The sequence below is a fragment of the Haemaphysalis longicornis genome, unplaced genomic scaffold (genome assembly GCF_048455015.1).
Source record: "Haemaphysalis longicornis isolate Haplotype H1 unplaced genomic scaffold, Haemaphysalis longicornis Haplotype H1 scaffold_3, whole genome shotgun sequence".
Taxonomy (NCBI): domain Eukaryota; kingdom Metazoa; phylum Arthropoda; class Arachnida; order Ixodida; family Ixodidae; genus Haemaphysalis; species Haemaphysalis longicornis.
The window spans coordinates 14,151,162-14,171,967 of NW_027526335.1; positions in this window are offsets into that span (position 1 = coordinate 14,151,162).

Below are 20,806 nucleotides of genomic sequence, written 5' to 3' on the forward strand. Positions count from 1 at the left end.
GTCCTACAAGCCCAACAAACGGCGAAGTTGGGTACGGCAGCCGTCCTAGATCAATGCTTGTGGTGAGAACCAGTTATCCCCATGATATCTTCTTGAGCCACTGTACCCGCGCCTAAGCGATCAGAACATGGTGAACACAAGTTGCCTTTACCGTGCGCCTGCCGTGCTTGCTCAGATGTACGCAACAAATACCATCGCGTACCGTATGTTCATTGAAAGCACGATGCAGAAGTATTGCAGGGTCTTTCAGCACATTTTTTTCCCTAACGCGTTTCTTTTGGCTAGTTTTGTCGCCGAGCCTAGCCTAAGTCGACTATAACCTACACTCATCACGATGGAACAGCGCAAACTTAACGGGACAAGAAAAGGACGCAACAAGAGCGCTCATGTTGTGTCCGTCTTTTGTCCCGTTAAGTGTCCGCAATTCTATCATAATGAATGTATACCAGCTGGCCCAGTTATCGATCTTGCTATAACCTACAACCTCGGCGTCACACTCACGGCAGCTGCTTTTTCAAGAATTACTATTCATGCTGCTGCTACACTGCCCCAGAGCTGAATTCGAAGACTGCGTAGGAAATTTCCGACGCGCGCTAGTTTTCCTTTGTGTTGTTTTTTAACTCATGCTATGCGTCGTAAGCCAATGGTAGCTGACCGCACGCAAAGTGCTTCTTCCTGTTTTTCCTTTCTCTTTTGATGCACGACATGAAATAGCGCGCGCAAAGTGCTTCTTCCTGTTCGTTCTTTGTCTTGCTTGCTATAGAAAGGAACGAACGCGCTGAATACTTCTTTTTGTTTTAATCTTTCGGATATACGCACGCTATCAAACGCGTGGTACGCCATGGAACGCGTTAGCAAAGGGTAAGCAGCTATGCGCAGTTCTTTGCGGAAATACTATGCCCTGGTCCTTCTGGTAGCTTATTTCGTGATGCGACAAAATGAAACAGAGATCTGCCAAACTTTCCCGTGCCTGAAAAATAGTAAGCTTCTTGACGTTAATAACTTACAAACAACACTGGTGAAACATGTTATAGAGCACATTGCCACCGCTCCTTCTCACGTTTTAAATTCTTGAACTGGACGAATATCCAACAGCGATGGAGAAGTCCCAAGTCTTGTATAAAGGGGGAGATAGAAATATACCATCTAAATATCAGCACATTCAGTTATTCCTATTTTCAGAGGCAACATATATTCTTATATATAAGAATAATGCATGTTCTTTTTATAGCGGTAAAAATGCTGGGGTAAACATTGGAAGTTGCGAACGCAGACGTAAACATAGCAGCACCAGTGCATACTGCACGCGCTATGCCGGTTATAGCTGCGCAGCCGACCGGTATGTTGAGCTTACACGGGCCAATTGGCAAAAGCGACATTGTCTTCTGTGACTAAGTTTGTCAAGCATACCCGATGTTTCGAGCCCTATCAACCGTAACAAACATTAAATCCGGCCTAAAACAAAGCTAGGGTGCACAGTGGTCCCGAGCGTTATGGGGTCGCCATCTAGGAGGACTGACAGCAAACAATTCGTTCCAGCGTTTTCTGCCGCCCTAGTTCGCATACTAATGTTCGCTTCAGTACTCTCCCTTGTTACTTCATTGCAGATGTCAGGAATACGCAATTTAGTGGGAGAATCAGAATTATGGCCTAAATTGTTTGATTTCTCAGTGACTAAAGCATCGTTTGGCGCCGGACAAGCGCTAGGGGTGCTATAAAATACCAAATCTTTCAAATAAAACACACTTGCATTTTGTCTGTATGACCCCTTTAAGCAAGGACACTAAGAAAAAATTATGTCGATTTCTCTTTTGCCACAACGTATCATAAGCCCACACGAACATAAAAGCCTCTGCAGCGCCTTTTTCTGTTGGGGCGGACGACGATGGACACCAAAAGATTCTGGAAAAAGCAACATCAACAGCTTCACTGCAAAGAAGGCACGAGCACGGGTAATGATCGAGTGAGCGATCACAGGAAGTTAGGGAAAAACCCCCCCATATAAAATGCCGACCGTTTACGTTCGCATCCTGAAAAATACAAGATTCCCGTTAGAACAGCGTTGCAAGAATGCCATTTGCCATTCTATTCACCGATGCACTGATGACTCGGTCACACAATAAAAAGACGCGTGTATCCAACATAATTTCTCGATACATTGTTCTGGCTGATGGGGCCTCACAGCGAGGCGTGCGTCGCAGTACTGTCGCGAGGGTGTCCTAAGATTGCCTTTCTTTTGATGATGTGCAAAATACGAACAGAGAACCAAATTAAACAAGACGCTCGTTACCTTCCAGTAGTCCAAAACGCTATGAACTTTGTGGTAGTGCTTGTTGGAAAAAAACATCGAAGTGGCCAGAAAGCTACCTGCAGTGGTCTATTTATTTTCTGTGTTATTCCACCGATAGAAGCTCGAAATACGAAGATTATAATATTCGAAAATCTACTAACATTGCTACGAAGAATCACATCAAATTCAAAGGGATGTTTTTTGCCCACGTTTTGGCACAGATATACTTTCTAATCAGAAAGTATATTTCAAAACGTTCACCATTCTTATATTGCGTTGAGCCACTAGTGCCTTCAAGCATAACGCCGAAAGGTGAAAACGAAAACAGGCTAATATACTCTGCCACCTTTAAGGACGCTAGGACGCCACGAAAAATGGTACCATTCATTGTGCAAAAGATTGCTACCATGCCACCCTCAGCTCGCATAGACCTCGACACACGTATTTCCCTAATGCTTGTATGTGCCCTTCACTCAATGGGGCGACGGGACACAGTTAAGGAGGCATTAATATGAACATATGTGGTAATAATCACATTTCCTTCTTCTAGTCTATCGCTATTATGAGCTCATTTAGATAGTTTTCTGAAGCTTTTAACACAGAGATTTCATGGACGAAGATCACTTCTGGAATATTTGGTACGCTTGCGAAAAAATCATGCACCCCTCCGTTTCACGACGACGATAGTTGAACGCGAAGCTTTCTCCTGATCGATTATTTGGTTGGCCAATGTCACACTGTGAGTATGGGCTACTCTGGAGCTATACACCACTTTTCTGGAATACCCACAGCAACTCTCCGGTGTGCACTTTATAGGCCTAACCTTCAGGTTTGAGCTGTACGAGGCGAATTGTTGTCTGCTGCTTGGTGTTCAATGAGCATGTCTAAATGAAGCAATTGGTTAGGCGCCGGCTTCAGAACGCGCAGAAATCAGGTTTGATTCCGGCCACGGGAAGCGTTTTTTTTTAAATTGACTTCACCCACGATAATTCATCATCATCCTCAGAGAAAGTTGGCTTTCCTGCATCGAGTATTGGCGTACAACGGCATCAATGAGGACACTAAAGCTTCGGTTTAGAAAGTGTCGTGCTCAGATCCTTCAAATCTGGCCCTAGCTGCGAAATTACCGTTGGCTGCGTTCGGCCTGAAACCTCCAAAATTCGAATTGGCTGCGACGGCCTGTTACGATGACAGCAGCCGTCAGAAGTTCCCAGCCTATGTGTAAGTCGCAGATTGGCTATGACGTTACATAACAAACATTTCCCATATGGGCGCCCTCAAGGGTATAGGCCAGTAATGATAGGCAACAGCTTTCAAAGACTCATACTCGATTGATTCATCCCTTCCCACTGGAAGGGACACACCAACACTTCACGATAGCGCACTTCGTTTTGTAGAGTGCAGTGTTACGGAGTTGGTAATCTATCTTAACACTATAATGCAACAGAGACAAGGACTAAGGCTCAGGCACACAGGGCGACTGCTGAATTTCAACTGGACATTTATTGCAGATACATGCCATATTTATAAACACGCAGGCCCACACTTACAACGAAAACACCCCGTTAGCTCAGTTGCGGAGCCTTATCAATGTTAAAAATTTCCGAAGCGATTGCGTAGATTCCCCCTTTTTTACAGATGTAATGGGCGTTCATAGAAAGTTTAAATATTTATTTGCAAGCAAATTGTTAGATACTTTTATTATAAGATGAAAATTCAGTACATCATAAGAGGGGCAATCACTCGGACACGAGAATACACAGATTATCGGAATGCTTAAATAATAGAAAAAAGATGGTCATTTTATCAGAAAAGGGCTTAGCGGGATAAAGCCATTTGTAGTTTAGTCACAGACCATGAATAAAGTTAAGGCAATTTTTTATGTACCTATTTTTTCTGGAGCGCATAACACTGTGACCAGGAGAGCGGTAGGATAAAAGTTTAACCCCTAACCATATTTTGTAATCGCTTCCGTGCGGAGGGAGTGGAGGCAGTGGCTTTCGCAGTAGAGGCACTGCATCGTGTAAAAGTCAGTTTCGGCTTTCAAAAAAGCAAGAATACTACCGAAACAAGGACACTCGAACTCACCATTTCAAAGCCACTATACAGGAGGGTACAGGAGCAGGACAAAAGAATTCGGCCGCTTCGGAATGAAAAGTGAGGAAGAAACTACCAACAAAACATAAAAAAAATGTGTGGCCCGAGTTTTGCAAACAAATCTTTCGCTCAGATCTGTTTCCCCCTTTTCAGTCAGAGTTAGATAACTTCAAGTGCGAAAATTGTAGCGTGAAAGAAAATTTAAACCATGAGACCTTTGACGCAAAAAGTGAAAATTAATCTTAACCTTTTTTTGTTTGTATCTGTTCGTTACTTCGTGGAGCATTTTCACGAGTCTAAAGGTAAAAGAACACCGTGTTCAAAAACGGCTCCACTTCCTTTTCGATTCTGTTACTTCACGTTCGCCTTCATAATAGGGACCGCAGACCGGAGAGATAGCTTCGCTGCTGAAGGACGAAAGCGGAAAGTGTGGGAAACAGATTGCGAGACCGACTTATTTCACGCCATGCACGTTTCCTCCGGCGGTAGGCGAAGGCAGGGAGTCCATACTTTCGCATTGCACGACTGGCAAGCTACAAACCCAGCCATGTGCACCTGCTTGGGCACTCGAGTCACGCAGTTTAACACGAAGCGCTCCACTAATTCCTCCCAGTCTCCCCGCACCTCACGTTCCTTAGAGTTCCTTAGAGTTGCCGCACCCCGGAGCCGCGCTGCTTCCGGATGTAAATGCCGATGTTGACCACGACAGTGTGCAAAAATTACTGTAACGACGTTGCTTGTTCGAAGATTTTTGGCGCTTCCTTACCGACTTATCATTTCTTACCGTCAAGAGAAATACAAAAACACACTTGACTGCTCTAATTTAATATCTTAAAATACTAGTGAGGAAAAGCACTACACCGGCTAATTTCCCACATTCTGTCTCTTCCGACTGCGGGTGTTTGCAAGTGGTTGACATACAACTTTCATTTTGTAACCCTTTGTATTTATTTATCGGCGGTTTTGCTATGCTTATAATAAAGATGTCTTAACAGAAGCAAAACGAAACAGGAAGCTTGATTCCTGATTTGTTTAACATTATTCAATTAAAAATACCCGAGCTCCGGGTGCCGTGATACTTTTACGCAGGATCAATGGTATCACCCGCCCGCCCATTAACCCACTCGTCCGCTCGCCCGCCCGCCCGCTCGCCGGCCGGCCCCTGCCTTCCTGCCTGCCTGCCTGCCTGCAGAGCTACTAATCCTTGTCCCTCCTTCACTCCATTTGTTTCCTCCACTCGGCTGAGGGGAGGATTCCGCAATGCTAATGCACGGGGAAATCGAGTTCAAGGAGCTCCTCCACTGGAGGCTCGAGTGGAAGAAGTACTAGGAATACCAGGGTTAGTTTCAGGGCGCCTGTTAACGGCACACTCAAATTGAATTTTGTCAGTAACAGGCGGTAAGTGTACAACCCTACCTTCTCTACTCAGTAGAATGCAGAGAGGTTTGCGGCCTGAAATCACCGACATGTTACTTTGCAGAAAGGGGAATGGGAAAAATATAATACATTAGCGGGTTGGGTGGTAGATTAGAAAAAGGAGAAGAAACGAGAAAAAAATTGTATGGATAAAATCATATTCCAGTACAATGTGTTTCTGTTCCCCTTCCGCAGACCACATGTTGCCCATAATTTTGCGTATACCTTCTCATAGAGGCATCCGTTCTCAAGCAAAGCATTACAGCGTCAAAAACCAAGCAGTGCCCTTGGAGTTATCATAGAGATTTTCATTTTTTTATATAAAGTTTTTCTGCGCTGTAGAGTTTTACCGACGTTTGGCATTGCACTTTCTTCCTTCATTTAGTTGTTCATATCTGATTTGCCTTAAAAAGCAGTGCCTCTGCTCAATTTGCAATCTACTCTGAGCTTCCGAAACTCCCGTTGGTGCCCAGCCTATATCTCCCTCCACTCTTTCCTTAGTTGTTTTACCATACTAGCCAGAGCCTAAGCACCCTGCCATTTTCTGGTTTAATACTACATTCGCAAATGTGAGGCCAAGAACCATTGCGTCTTTCCGAATTTCTCGCAACACTTCGTATGTGTGATACCTTGCAGAGCTCTAAAATTCATTATAGCTGCCTTTCGCTTTCCTTTGATATTAAATTATTCCTCGGGAGTTATGTAGCTTTTTTCTTTGTTTAGCCACACTCCCAAATGTTTTTTGTACCTGTGCTGTGGGCATCCTCCCCTCCGTACCCCCCCCCCCCCTCAGCAAGCTGGACTGATGCTCCTGAAGTGCTACAGAGATTACAACTCATTGCCCCCGTCTTTTCAGAGCTTAAAAGTTATCGCGTGGTGGGGATTCTTGGCCCCGAATATTTAATCTCGTGTGAAGCAGTCTTCTTCACGTAGAGGTATGCAGTAAAGACTGCTCCGATAAATATCTTGAAATCTCGAGTATATCGCGAGAACATGCATTTAGCAACACAACGACTGTCAGCCCGAAATTCAGGGTGATCTCGGATACGTAACTGAGCGAGCAATGATGTTCCCGCATTCTCACATCGCAATAGCAACTCAGAAGCCCCACACATTTTTTTATGAAGAAACCCGTCAAACTTTATTGCAAGGCCTAGGTAATAACATGCAAAAGGAAATAAGTTTGCCGTAGGCTTTTGAATTACTTACGGACTCCTGAAAACGTAAGCTAGTATCAATTTAGCAAATAAATAAGATTATGCTTATATTTGTTGCTTTAGAGCCCACTTAAAAAAATCAACTACCCCTCTGTAGAAAGACAGTGATGGGGGAATCTGAAGCTCTCCAAAATGAATTCCAACGCCAAATGAACGCGGACTCTGTTTATTTATTATGATTTGTACGGTGGTCGTGGTCGTTAGATGCGGGGGTACATTTTTTGTCTAGTTTTGCACGTCCATACACCACCCTTCAATCCCAAGCTGCTTCGGCCGTATCGGAATGGCGCCATAGGATAGACGTCGGTTTCATAGCGTGAGGGATCCAGGTTCGATTCCGACCCCAGGAGGCGTTTTAATTTTCCTTCACTTCATCCACGATCATCATCATCGTTTGAGAAAGTTGACCTTTCTGCGGGGCGTTTTGGGTGTACTACAGATCCCGCACGTGCGGGGCTGAAATCTGTAAATAACAAAAGCTGGAGCACTTATTCTTCCAAACTCAGAAAACCAATATTGGTGGCATTCGTGATTATTGCTTATTTGATCAGTGGATCTTATTTGAGTCACGCAGCACGTGAAATTGCCTTTATTCAGTGGACTTTATTTCCGTAAAACTGATGATACCGTCGCAATCTACACCTGCCCGCAATTCACGCGTGACCTCTCTTGGAAGGTTTGGTGCTGCGCCGTGATAAGTAAACATACCCTGTTCATTTCACCTGTGCATGCACATAGGTACAAGCCGAGGAAGTCAAGTCTGTGGGAGGTGAAACAAAAAGTTTACAACGGCGTGCTACAACAAGAGACATAACCATGGCGGAGGCTAAGGAGATCCGGCCACTGGATCTGAGGCAAGCGCGCGATGGGTTCGGCTGATGTGCGGTTCACTTGGTGCGGTTCACTGTTCCGTCTGACCGAGCACGAGGTAACGTTGCTTCCATACCGCTGACCAGCATCGATTTGCCATGGCCGATTGTGCGGTTGCGCTTGCACGGTTGCCTATTCCTGAAAACAGGATTGCCGCATCAAAGACGGCGGGAGGAGCGCACGGCATCGAGGCACGGCAGCGGAAGGGAGATTGCGTGCCGCCTGATTGTCTGAGTCGATCGATTCTCGCACGCGTCGCTTGCGCTTTCAGAACGCCGCCAGGTATGGCCGAACACACGGTGCGCCAAAGCACATTCGAAAGCTTAACAGGCTGAGTTGATAGTCTAAGTGTGGGTTTGCTTGTGGATTCTGTTCTGGCATAGGGATTTTTGTGCCATTACTTTTGCTGTATACACCAGGGAATAATACGTATTATCCTACCTACGCAACATTGCCACATTATGTTAGGCGGCCACGGCTACAACGAAAGAGTAAGTGGATGATGAATCTGTGGAGGGGAAGCTCGTACTACAGGTGCAGTAAGAATTTCACAACCCCAACCGCAACAAGTGAAGGTCCCAAGACGATGTTGCACGTGTTGCGTAAGAGTTCACCATTGGAGCAGAACTGACTCCGCCTTGTTGGCCTTGCATCCTTACTCTTCCTTTTCTCTTATTTCTTTATTTCTTTTTTATGAGCCGTAGCTATGCGTAGAGGTTGACTGCATTCAGAGCGAGTGATGGTTAACACTTGAAATGCTGCGGCTTTACTTTACGCCAAGCTGCTTTCATATAACCGGAGAAAGACACAGAAGGAACAACACAAATTCGCTATTCTGACAGTTTGTATAAAATCAGATAATATTGTTACAAAGAAGACCGGATATTTACGTAAGCAAAAATACCTGTGCAAGTATGTTACCTGGACGCTTATTCAATTCTACATTATTTATTTTTTGTTCCCTGGCTGGTAACTTCGAGGTGAAAGGGTCGTTCTCTGCTATAAGTTAGGATCAAAGCAGGAAGCTCATTAGTAACTTTTGATAAAGTGACTCGCTAATTGCGTTTTCTGCGATGTAGCAGCAACGCAACACCGGAGCACAACAGGAAAGCAAGAAAAGGAATCATATTTTGTTCATGCGTAAAGTAGTAGCTTCATCGTTGAGATAAAACCGCGCTGTCTTAATTATGCAGATGAAACAATATAGTATAAAAAGAATATCCAGCAGAAAGTCAGCTTATGAACGAAGCCTGCGATCTTTAGAAAGAAAGCAAAACCGAGCAGCCTTCCGCTTGACAGTCAACTTCGCTGTAATGACATGCGCCGCATGACGGGAGCTGCCCTGGAGAATAAGAAGAAACCTTTTTGTCTGTGTAAATTTATTATGTTGCGCACGTGGTGCTATGTTTGCAACCTTTTCAGGTTTTAAGCTATGATCCTAGTGACAGATATAATATGAAGTGAGTAAGTAATGTAAAAGCGCCAATGAATTCACCAAAATTTTTAAAGGGGCCATGCAGACAAAATACAAGTTTGGTTCATTCGAAAGATTGCCTCGTTAGATTCATACTGCCTCTACTTTTAACGTAAACTGCGCTCGAATAAGCTACATAATTAGGGGGAAAAAAGCTGGGGCCATGGAACCCACTAGCTCATTTCCCGCAATAGAAACTAGGACGTGCCAAGCCCTGTTGTGCGATTGGCTGAGGCCGGCAAAAGCAAACGCAAATTAGGCAGGGCTTGTAAGCTTGATGAACAAGCTATGTGCGCTTAAATTTAGGGCACATTCTTCTTCTGGCAGTAAGAATTGTGGGGTGAACAATTAAAGTTACGAATGAACACGTAAAGACCGAATCAGTTAGTGCGGCACTTTGCCGACCGACACCGCTAACACAGCCGTCGGACGCACTGCATTTGTCTGAAACAACACTGACCAACTGACACAAGCGGCACGGTCGCTTACGTTGCTTACGTGGCCATGTTTGTCTAGTTATAGCTTAAGTTTTAGGAAATGATTAGTATGAACCATAATAAAAATGGGGCCGGTGTTGAAGTCCGGACATAAGCAAAGTGCGAACACTCGCACTTCAGCTAAACTTCAGCACTATTGCAACGTCATCTAGGAAAGCTGGCGATAAGCAAGATAACCAAACTATGGCACTTAAGCAGTTTTGCAGCGCCATCTATGAAAGTGGGCGATACACAAGATAATCAAATGGGAGCCTGTGAGATGTTGGCAGCCCTGGTCAGAAGGTTATAATTAATTTTAAGTCCCTGCTCATAATACATCACTGTCGTCGACACGAAAACACACGAGTTCGCGGGAGACTTGAAATATTGACTTAAAATATTTACTTTCTCAATGAATAAACCATCGTTTGCTACCGAACAAGCGCTTAGGGCCCTATAAGACACTAAATCAGTCGAATAAAACAAAATTGTATTTTGTCAGCAGCGCCCCTTTAAGGGGCGTATTTGCTCCCTCTACTCGGCTGAGGGTAGGATTCCACAATGCTTATGCATGGGGAAATCAATTTCAAGGATCTCCTTCACTGGAGGCTCGAGCGGAGGGCGGATTCAGAATACCAGGGCAAGTTCCGTCTGTAAGTGCTACAAGCGGAAGGTAAGACCGATAGTTGGAAATAAAAACAAGACGTTATAAATGGCGCTCTCTTCTATTTAAGTTGTTTAATTATTAATGTTTAACTAGGAGCGCCATGAAGGAGAATTTGGCCAATGAAATAATTTTTTTTGGTGAGAAATTCTAAATAAATGAGTTTTTACAGCAACAAATACTTCAAACTTAAATAGGCGTCCTGGTTGAACGGGTATCGTAAGAGCTTGTGTGAGCGGGTGAGACCTTTTACAGTCGTATTGAAGGCCGTACGCTGCTTGACAGACATAAATTGCGTCCCCTATGGCAGTGGGCTATACACCAGCATCAAAAGCGATTTAATCCCACTGAGTCTAAACTGCTTCACCCATATCCCACACCTAGCCAGACGAATCGAAAGATTCGTGACATTTCGACGTGCATGCCAACCGGTGAAAAGTAGAAAAAGTAGAAAAGTAGACACGCGCGACATGCTCTCCACCACGAAGGGGCGGAAGGAAAAAAAAAAAACAACTAGGCAGGCAAGGGCTCGGGACGATGACAAATAGAGGGCGGTGCGAGCGCAAGCATGACCGACGCCTGTCGCACAGCGTTAATCTTTGAGAAACCTTTCGAGTTAAAGCAGCAAGTGCGTACCCGAGAAAGCGAACAAACGCATGCCAACACCTCACGCTATGGATCGCCTTGAAGCTTCGGAAGATCCTGTCCAGGCATACAAAAAAATTCACGGAGGCTCAGCCATATCCAGCTTCGTTGTGAAAAAGGTGGTGCGGCTTCGCTTTCATATTCCTCCGCTCATTGGGGCCATGCATTGTTACCTACGGCGATCACCTAATGTGCTGGAAGATTTGATGAGATTCGATCGCAGCCACAAACAAAAAGAGGCAGAAAAAAGTGGCCCGGATTTTCTTCGCGCTCGTTAAAGCGTGTGAAGAAAGCCGGCAGGCCTGAAATATGTGTGCGTTTTTATGCCTCTGAGCACGAGTTTTCTCTTACTAAACTCAGGGACATATTTGGAAAATAAGGCAGTGTCTGTTCTTTGAGTTCACCCAACAGGCGAAGTTCTTAGTATTCGGCCAAGGCTCCACATTTTATTGTTCATATCCAAAGAGAATAACTGATTAAGAGACTTTTAATCTGTCGTAAGTAAAACGGCAGCACTTTCGCATGTTTCTCAACCCTAAAAGTCGTTTACTTGGTCGATCGCCCTGGCGGGTATGACCAAATGCGTGAAGATGGGACTTCAGGGAGGGACCGTGAAAAAAATCCTTATATGTTTTGAACAGGTCACATATCATCTTTAACCACGAACTTCAGAGCTTAGCTCAGCTGGGTCACAGCTCGGAGCACAAGGTGGGTGCTGGCTTTCGAGTTTTTTTAGTGAAGTTTGGAGCGTTACAAACTGATCTCGTATGCCGGTCTTATTTTGACTAATAGCTGTAGCTAATAACGAAAGCACTGAAGCAACAAATAGGAATCTTATGCTTGATTTTGGCGTTGTAGTGGAAGTTTGATACTGAAAACAAACGTAAAAGTAATACTGCCGACGTTATCTGACATCTCTATAGTTTCGAAATATAACTTATCCTTCTTGTCTTGGCCACCGCCTCATCGGAAACGACGCAACAAACCCGCAAGGGGTCCTGATTAACCCGAGCCTTCGTTGTTTGTTCGAAACGTTTAGTCCCCGTGGTTCTCAGATAACGCCTTGCGGTGGAGGCTTTGGGAAGGAAGAAGGACTAGAAGGTAGTGAAGGGAAGGCGTGGTCACGGGTGATGCAGTGCAGTTCATTGTTACGAAGGGCGAAGCTTTATTTACAACTCGAATACGTGCCGCTGCCTGTCCTGTGCTGCACGGCCCACGTACAGTTCGAAGAAGTAGTAAAAAACAATAAATAAGGCAGGCTCTTAACAAGCGTGAACAAAGTAAGCATTACTTATAAAGAAATGCTGGACAGAAAGTTCCCTAAAAAAAGTTGACAATACCTTCCTCAGCAAAGAATCTCGCGGCAGGAGAGATCGGTGGTGAAGGCAGGGGAGGGAACCATACAGCGGGTTTTGTAAAGGGAACGGCGGATCTCGGTACAACGAAGCAGTGTCGGCTTCACGTACACACACACAAAAAAAGCTTCCCCTTGGGGTGTGAGGAGAAACGGCGGCATGCCGCAGCGATGCCATTCCCCGCCGGGACCCAACAACGGTGCACTGCGAGATGCGGCAGTGAGAGTGCTTTTCTTCGTGTTGCCTTTCTTGTCTTTTTCGCCCTCGACACGACGTTCACTGCAGCATTTCTAGAAGCTTCCTGTAAGAAAGTCGACTTCTGGAAAGAAAGCAGAGCCAGTTTCTGACGGCGGGAAGAGGACCGCGCTGTTAACAGTTATCGCTCCGGCAGGATGCATGCAATGCAAGCGACTGAAGAAAATGCAGTATACAAGAAAATGGTGTGCTCATTGCGGAAATATTCTCGTCGACACCTAGATAGGTCACTACTGTCGAAATGTTGGCGCAGTAGGTTTGAGTAACGTAGTACCATCGATTTTGTTTTTGGCCCTTTCTGAAGTTTCCACAGTTACTTTTTTTCTGTATGCGCGCTTTTACTTTATGCCCCGTGAATTTCTGCTTTCTATGGAAGACGTCGCAATTTCGCTGCATATTTAAACTACGTGCGCTTGTACGAATGTCACAACATATCTCTCGTAGCAAGGGGAGAATATTTTTACTACCGACAGGCTGAGAAAAATTGGCCGCGTATCTGCTCCTTACGTTGCAAATGTCGTCAAAAGACGATAGTCTTTATCGACTTTTGCCAAGTAAATGCGTCCCTTCGCTTTACCGCTCACCTCTCATGTTGTTCCTTTTGCGTCGCGCTCCTCCCAAGGTAAAGACACCAAAGGTTTGCTTAAATCATTTTAAATTTCCCGCGTTCCACTGCTCCAAACCGGGTGTCTCGATGCGAACGCTGCCGTACGGCGAAGACGCGCGTTAATCGAGGCACCCTACTCCAACGTTTATAGAACCGCGTTTCCCTACTACACGTGCGTTGCAAGCAGAACGTGGAAACTATCTAGTGGAACCTTGCGTAACTGTTGCCGGTTGATTTCTTAAAATGGCGCCAGAAGCTATAGTGGCGCTGGCGACAGCAGGCGACGGCGGAGTGAATTCTTTTTCTGCAGTTGATGAAGTATTTAATTTCGCAAAAGTCAAGCATGTTTGAATTTTTATAAAGGAACACTGCAAATATCACTTCTGTATTGAAATGTTGTCTCATATTTGCGTAATGTCTTGTTCTTCTTCAACAATGTTGACAAGTATGAACATTACACCAGAGCAAGTCGGGTAGATTTAGCTGTGACTATATAAGACTATTGCGCAGGCATTGTTTTGTTTTGGCCGGGTGGCTGAATCGAGTCACAGACAGACAGACGGACAGACATACAGACACACAGACATACAGACAGACCAAAATTTCTGGGTTTAAGTAGCCCAAGAAAGGCTATCGTCTTTAAAAAAAAACGTTCGTCTTCCCAATTCCGAGGGCTCTCTGTAGCTCGCGCAAAAAAAAAAAAAAAAAAAAAAAGATTAATCATTTGTTTTCCCCCGCATTAGCGGGATCGAAGATAGCTTCTTAAAGCTAGTGAACACGAGAAAAGTCACAAAAACTGGCGGGCGTCATAATCTACAAAAACATACTGCGGTCAGTGCATGCACATAGGACAGCTCCCCTTGTGTAGTCATGCAGGGTGGATGCTGATCAGGTTAGCGGGTAGGTCAGCAGAGTGGCTTTATTTGTCAAACGCTTGCTGGTATGGATATCTCTTTTCTTCACCCTTCTTCCTTTATTTTGCTCTATCCCTCTCTCTTTTACCTTATCAGTGTTTTTTCTGGCATACTTTATTGCTAAACGACTGTTCAAAGACAAAAATTTAATGAAAAAAAAAAAAACTTGGACCAAGCCGATGCACAACACACAAGTTTTTACGGGCGGCATGTGCTACAATCTGTAAAGGTCGGAAAAGAGAGCATGCTAAAGGGGCCCAGAGGCGCGCGTATGTGCAATCGACGGTGGTCTGTAATGTACATCAGTGCACTTCAAGCCGCTCAGTTCGAGCGCCTCTCTGCGCCGAGCAGATGGCGGCGCAGTCGCGCCTTAGCAGCAGTTCCTCGATCTAAGGATGACAGCTGGCGGAATAGCGATCGCCCCCGCTCCGTGTACTGGTCGAAGAAGTGGCGAAGTTCTCAATTCTGAGCATAAATGGCCGCGTAACCGCCCGAATAGAGAAATACTGTTTCTACCGCTTTTTCCTAACTTCCCTTCTTTTGCGAAAACACAAAGGGGAACTGTTGGTCATTCGCTAATGAGCCGCTCGTATGGGATGCGCCCTCTGTTCGGAAGCAGCGATTTATCTAACGCCCGCCTACGCACCTGAGACAAAAAGTTGCATCGTGCGCCGCAGAAGTGGGCAGTACGACGGCAAAGAGATAACTGAAAAGCAGCAATCAAGAAGGAGGCTCCAGTTTATCTGAATGATTTTTCGCACAGAACATACAGTTAGCGCAATCTAGGGTCCGGTGAGCAGTTAGCGATATCTCTAGTTATCCGCTTATTGCACCGGCAAAGGCTACGCGGTGGTGATTCAGCGCGGACGTTCGGGTCCAACTTTTCACTCACAGAGGAGCCCTCCCGGAGAGCGTAGGGGGCACACGTTGCTTCGGGGAGGCCAATCTCTTCGTGGAAGCCGCAGCGCTGGTAATCGGATGGAAATAATGAGATAAAGACAGGAGGCAATTTGGGATTTTATTTTTTTCCTTTAGGGTATTCAGGCGTCTTGCTGTGGAGAGATTTCCGCGGCCCCTTGCGGAGTATAATCATATATACGTTGTGCCCTTCTATTTTCCCGGATTTTTTTCTGCGCCAGCATTGGTTAAGCGAGAAAAAAGGATTAGGAAGTTTTATGTCTCCAACGCTTGTTTCCTCCCTTCCCTTGCCTATCCTAACTTTCTCCTCGACGTTTCAGGTTCCTCGACACCGGCAAAATAATTGTGAGGTATTGGGATGCTTTGGGACGTCTAAGCTCCTTACGGTCCTTGGGCATGAGCCTTCTTTCTGCTACAGAATTCAATGTCAGAAATATGAGACGTCTTTAAAAGTTTTTTTATGATGCCTTAAAATGCGGTTTTCTAGTAACGTGGGTTTTGCGGAATTTCTGCGGAAGGTGCTCTGTTTCCTTTAACGTGCTCACGTTTTTTTTTCTTCTCTCAACAATTCTCTGAAGAAGAGTACCTGTATATGAGGCGAGATTTTCATTTCAGGAATAACGGTCACATTGACGTTAATCCTGTCACCGAAACTAACATTTTCAAATACTCATACTTCCCTCGAACCATAAACTGCTTTAGCTGCCTACCTCGGGCGTTTACCCGCTCTGTAGAATATCTTGCTCGTCTTGAACCGTGACCCATGTCCTGTACTTATGTATTTTTATTGTTCTTGCTGATGTACAGCTGTGTGTAGTGTTACATTGTTGCCCCTCCCGCTGGGGCCCTTAAATGCCTGAGTATTCTATAAATAAATAAAATTAATAAATAACTCCTCTAGTGAATGTTTTAAATTAAGGTTGGACTGCAGAGCTTAGAACATTTCTGTCCTGCTCAAGGGAACATATACTCGTAATTCATCCAGATTGGCAGGCGTACATTCAAACGTGCTGCTGCCTCGGATACTCACGCCACACCGTGTAATTAACTGGAGATGCCAGTAGCTCTGCTATGGTGTACCTTTCATAAAATTCTTATTGGAGTGCGTATCATAATGGCACAATAATTCCCGCTCGCCGACAAAAGCGGCGAGCAGAAACTATGTGACGCAACCACACTTCATCTTCCTCGAAGGTGGATGAACACTGCTCGATGCCGCCTCTATTCGCCAGGACCTTCTTTTTCGCATCTGTGCCACCTGATATAGACCCTCCCCCCCCCCCCCCTTCCCCCCCCACACACACACGCACACAGACACCGCCCGCCCCCCCACCCCACACAATTACAGTGAACCGGGGAATCCTAGCTATACGCAGAGGTGTATTGATAGCGACATTCCGTCTCCAAGTCTATGCAGGCCGGGCATTTCCGCTGTAATCGAAATTTTTAATTAAATGGGATGATGTTCTCGTCTCTGCACATAAACAGACCTTAAAGATACTAGACCACTTATACGTACGAAAAGACTGGACAGAATAGATGTAAGCGAGAATTTTTCTTATGAAGAAATCCTGGAAATAAAAATTAAAGCAAAACTTGTCTGGCTTGAACTCACAATTTCAGTGATAAAAGCCATGACGCTACTCGCTCGGTCACAGAGGACGAACAGCAACGCCGTTTTAGAAGTTGATCAAGAAGATTTCTGCATCGTTCAAAGCTAACCAGTAGGCGGCACTAGTTATAACAGAAAGTTCCCGACCGGTGCGGACTTCTAAACGGAATGTCACTAACCTCGACCACTGGGACGCAACGCTGTGTTGCTCAAAGCTGCATATCCAGCGGGACATCATGGGCCGGGCAGCCATAGTCGCCAAAGCACTACGTTCTTCGCCCAGCACGCTGCACTCGCCCTTCGCTCTCTCCCTCGAATGCGCGTACTGGTCTGCGCTTAACCCCGTGAAAATTAGTTCCTTGCGACGGCAAATACTGTCAAAGTAGCACATACCCACAAAATACCACATGCTCTCAGAGGTGCGCTGCTCAATGCCCTCTGGCTTTTTTTTTTTCATTTCGGGTCAGTCGCAAAACTCACGCAGTATTATATATCCACGGACGGGCACATACCCGTAGTGGTGTACTGGCCAAAGCTTTCTCTCGGATTTTTCCTTTCGCTAGCTAGAACACAATGGGACCACCGTAACTATGGGACCAACACAGAATTTGACCAACTAAGCGTATATACTCGGTGACACTGAAGACAAACCAATTCCAGTGTTAGTGAGGATGTATTTGGTGTAAACCCTCGTGATGCAATGCTAATTTTCATGGTCTACGACCCCCCGCCTCCACTCCCCTGAAAAATTCAAAACAGACGTCGACGCCTTCACGCGTAGGCGCTCTGCATGGCCGAGTCAATGGCGACACCAGCATTGTCGTCGACTCGTGCAAACAACCACTCGGATTCACGGATGTCGCCATAAAATATGCTGAAAGCATCCTGGCCCACGTCGTTTAGTTATCGCATGTTCGCTTTCCGTCCCTCTGCAAGCGTAAACTGGCACAGCGTTGCTAGTTGACTCAACGGGATGGTGAATTGGCTAAAGCGTTGTACTACCGGGCACGAAGACGCGAGTACGATTCCCGGCCGCCGCAGCCCTGTTTACCAGGCTTTGGCCCGCAATAACGGATCCAAAGAAGACCTAAATTATTGCGCAGCTCTCCACTGCGGTGCGTCTCGTAGCCTTGGTCCAGATTCGGCAAGTAAAACCTTGACGTACTTGGACGTTCGAGTTTTGTAACTTGCGTTCTGCTGTATCATGCTCCAAAAAAAAAATGTTCGGGTGCAGCAATCCCATGCGTGCAATTGCCGAGAAAGGCCTGAATAGAAAGGCACGCCGCACAGTAATCTATACAGCGTTGCTCTTCTGTGAACCCTAATTGCTCTACAACAATTAAACGCACACCTGCCGTCAATTAATCCATTTCGACGAATATAAAAATCCCATAGAAAACAAGAAAGACGTTTCTGGTTTTTCAGTGTCTTCTCCCCCTTCTCAACCCGCGAGAAACCTGGTGGTTCATTAGAGAAATTGCAGGGCTATTAGGCAAACACACCAAGCTTCACACCACCCGCACAAGTTTGCACTGCAAATGACCCAGGCAACTTGACCTAAGTGCTTTCTTGATGTAGTCACCGACACGCCAAGAGCGTTAATGGCTGAAGGAGCGCTATTAGTTGCGTACAAGGGTTCTTTGAAGCAGTCACAAATAGCGACCTGACACAAAACAATGTCGGATGCTCGTGCTTCCATGAAACACAAATGACCACTTGCATAACCGTAACAAAGACTGTCCGGGCAGCGCTTTTCCAAACGCTTCACAGCACTGCGCCCCCCACTTGGCATGCGTGATGTCATTTAGCGCGCGATTCTCTTGAGCTACGACTAAACGGAGCTCTCCATTCGGCCTCTGTGACATCGAGGTAGAGTTCTGGATACTGGCGCTGACGGCCTGGGTTTGAGCCCCACGAAGGTCTTATTATTTATATTTTGATAGAAAATATGTTTTCTGAGATCAATTCTGCGTGATGTTTTCAGTAATAATGGTGATTTGATGTCTCTTACGTCGCTTCAGAAAGGAACAAAATAAACTTCAAACTGAAAATTCAAACTTTGGGCGTGTGGAGCAGCTTATGACCGCGTTATTTACCTTTTGCATCAGGCGTTCTGGCATGCCACGAGGTAGACGCTGTGAGTCCTCTTGGAATGTGCACCGCAGGGCACCTCCGAGTTTGCACGTGCTGGGGTCTTGAAGGGCCCGTAACTCCCAGTGGAAAATATCTCCAACGAGCTCTAAGCAGAAGGTAAGATGGAGATTCATAGCAGGCGGCGCTCGGGGCTGTTACGGGGCAGATGTGTTATCGCACATAGAGCACACAGAAACCCAGTCGGAGGCAATAGCTTCCAAGGCCTCAAGCAAACAAAAGAAAGTAAAATGTTCAACCTGGATTTAAAGGGCGCTTATTTGGTGAACTTGATTCAATAGTTTTCCATTCAATTTAAGCCATCAGTGCGTGCGCCCGCAGATGTCTTTGACTCTAGAAACATTTGCCGTCAAGTCAGCTTTTCCAAAGAGAAAAGTGAAGTTTCGCCTCCTAGTACTAAACATAGGAAGGTCCCGACAAAAATGACAGAACGAAAGTTCCGAATTGCATGATCAATACCCGTGCTGGTTCGGTGATATTCTTGCTTTCAGCAACGAACATTAACACATCGAGCGTACAGGTGTGCATTACTTTTCATGTACTCTGCAGTCCGTTGCTACACATTTTTGAGACATAGAGAACGGAAGGAACATAAACTTTAATGAATGAGAAAAAGCGGAAATCGATGCCATCCACTGCAATCTGGACCTCTTTCGGTTTTCGACTTTACAGTGGCAGAACACATAAGCATCATTACACCATTACACCATTACACCATTGACTTACACACGTAAGTCAATGGTGCCATGGGTCGCGCACAGCTTAATGGCTGCCATTGTACGTAGTGCCCTTTTCGCTCCTGCGGGTTCTAATGGTGATCAAATGAGCCATGCAGGTCATTCTCCTCGACATCTAGGCTGTAAGCAAAGAACGATTTTATTAGCGACTAATGTAGCATCGGAAATCGTGCAAAATGAAAACGGAAGTGACGTGTACTTTGTTTTAGGCAACACCTCGCTATGTTCAGAATCATTATCCATATTTCCTGATTCTTTACTGTTTTAGATTCTTTCTTGCATTTTGCAGTCGGCAGTCGTACGTAACCAGTATACAACGAAAACAAATTTATATGCAGAGCATCTTTGTTTCGTTCTTCGGAATTTAATGGAACGATGCCTAAATGCTGAGCAACTCAGTCTTATATTGTAAGTAGAAGGTATTTGTTCGAACTTTTTGCAATCAGAACGAAAAACAGTTCATAAGAAATCTGCACCCTTTCCCTCACGTTCGCTCAATGGGTGGAAACGACACGGACGCCTCCCACTAGTGGTCGCTACCAACTGGCCCGTAGCTTATGGGAGGTTATAATCGTTTTAAATGGTAATTCAGCGCATGTTCCAATTCATTCGTGCCTTTAACGGACACTCCTTGACCCTGTAACCTTGTCACGTCTTTGTGATGGCCTTTTTGTTTTAGTATAGGATATTTACAACACACCTGGCGTGACTCAGTTGGGTCGCTGGAAGGACGGGGCCATGTCGATTGCGGAAGCATGGATAGGGACACGTAGCTAACATCAATATTAAAGAAAATCTTTAATGTTCTCACCGATGGCGTCTGTAACGCGAAAACGCCCTGCAGGAAAGCCAACTTTCGGTGACGATGATGATGAATGATCGTGCGTGAAGTGAAAGGAAAAAAAACTGGCCGCGTATCTGCTCCTTTCGCTGCAAATGTCGTTAAAAGACGATAGTCTCTATCGGCTTTTGCCAAGTAAATACCTCCCTTCGCTTCCCCGTTCACCTCTCATGTTGTTCCTGTTGCGTCGCGCTCCTCCCAAGGTAAAGGCGCCAAAGGTTTGCTTAAAATCATTTTAAATTTCCCGCGTTCCACTGGTCCAAACCG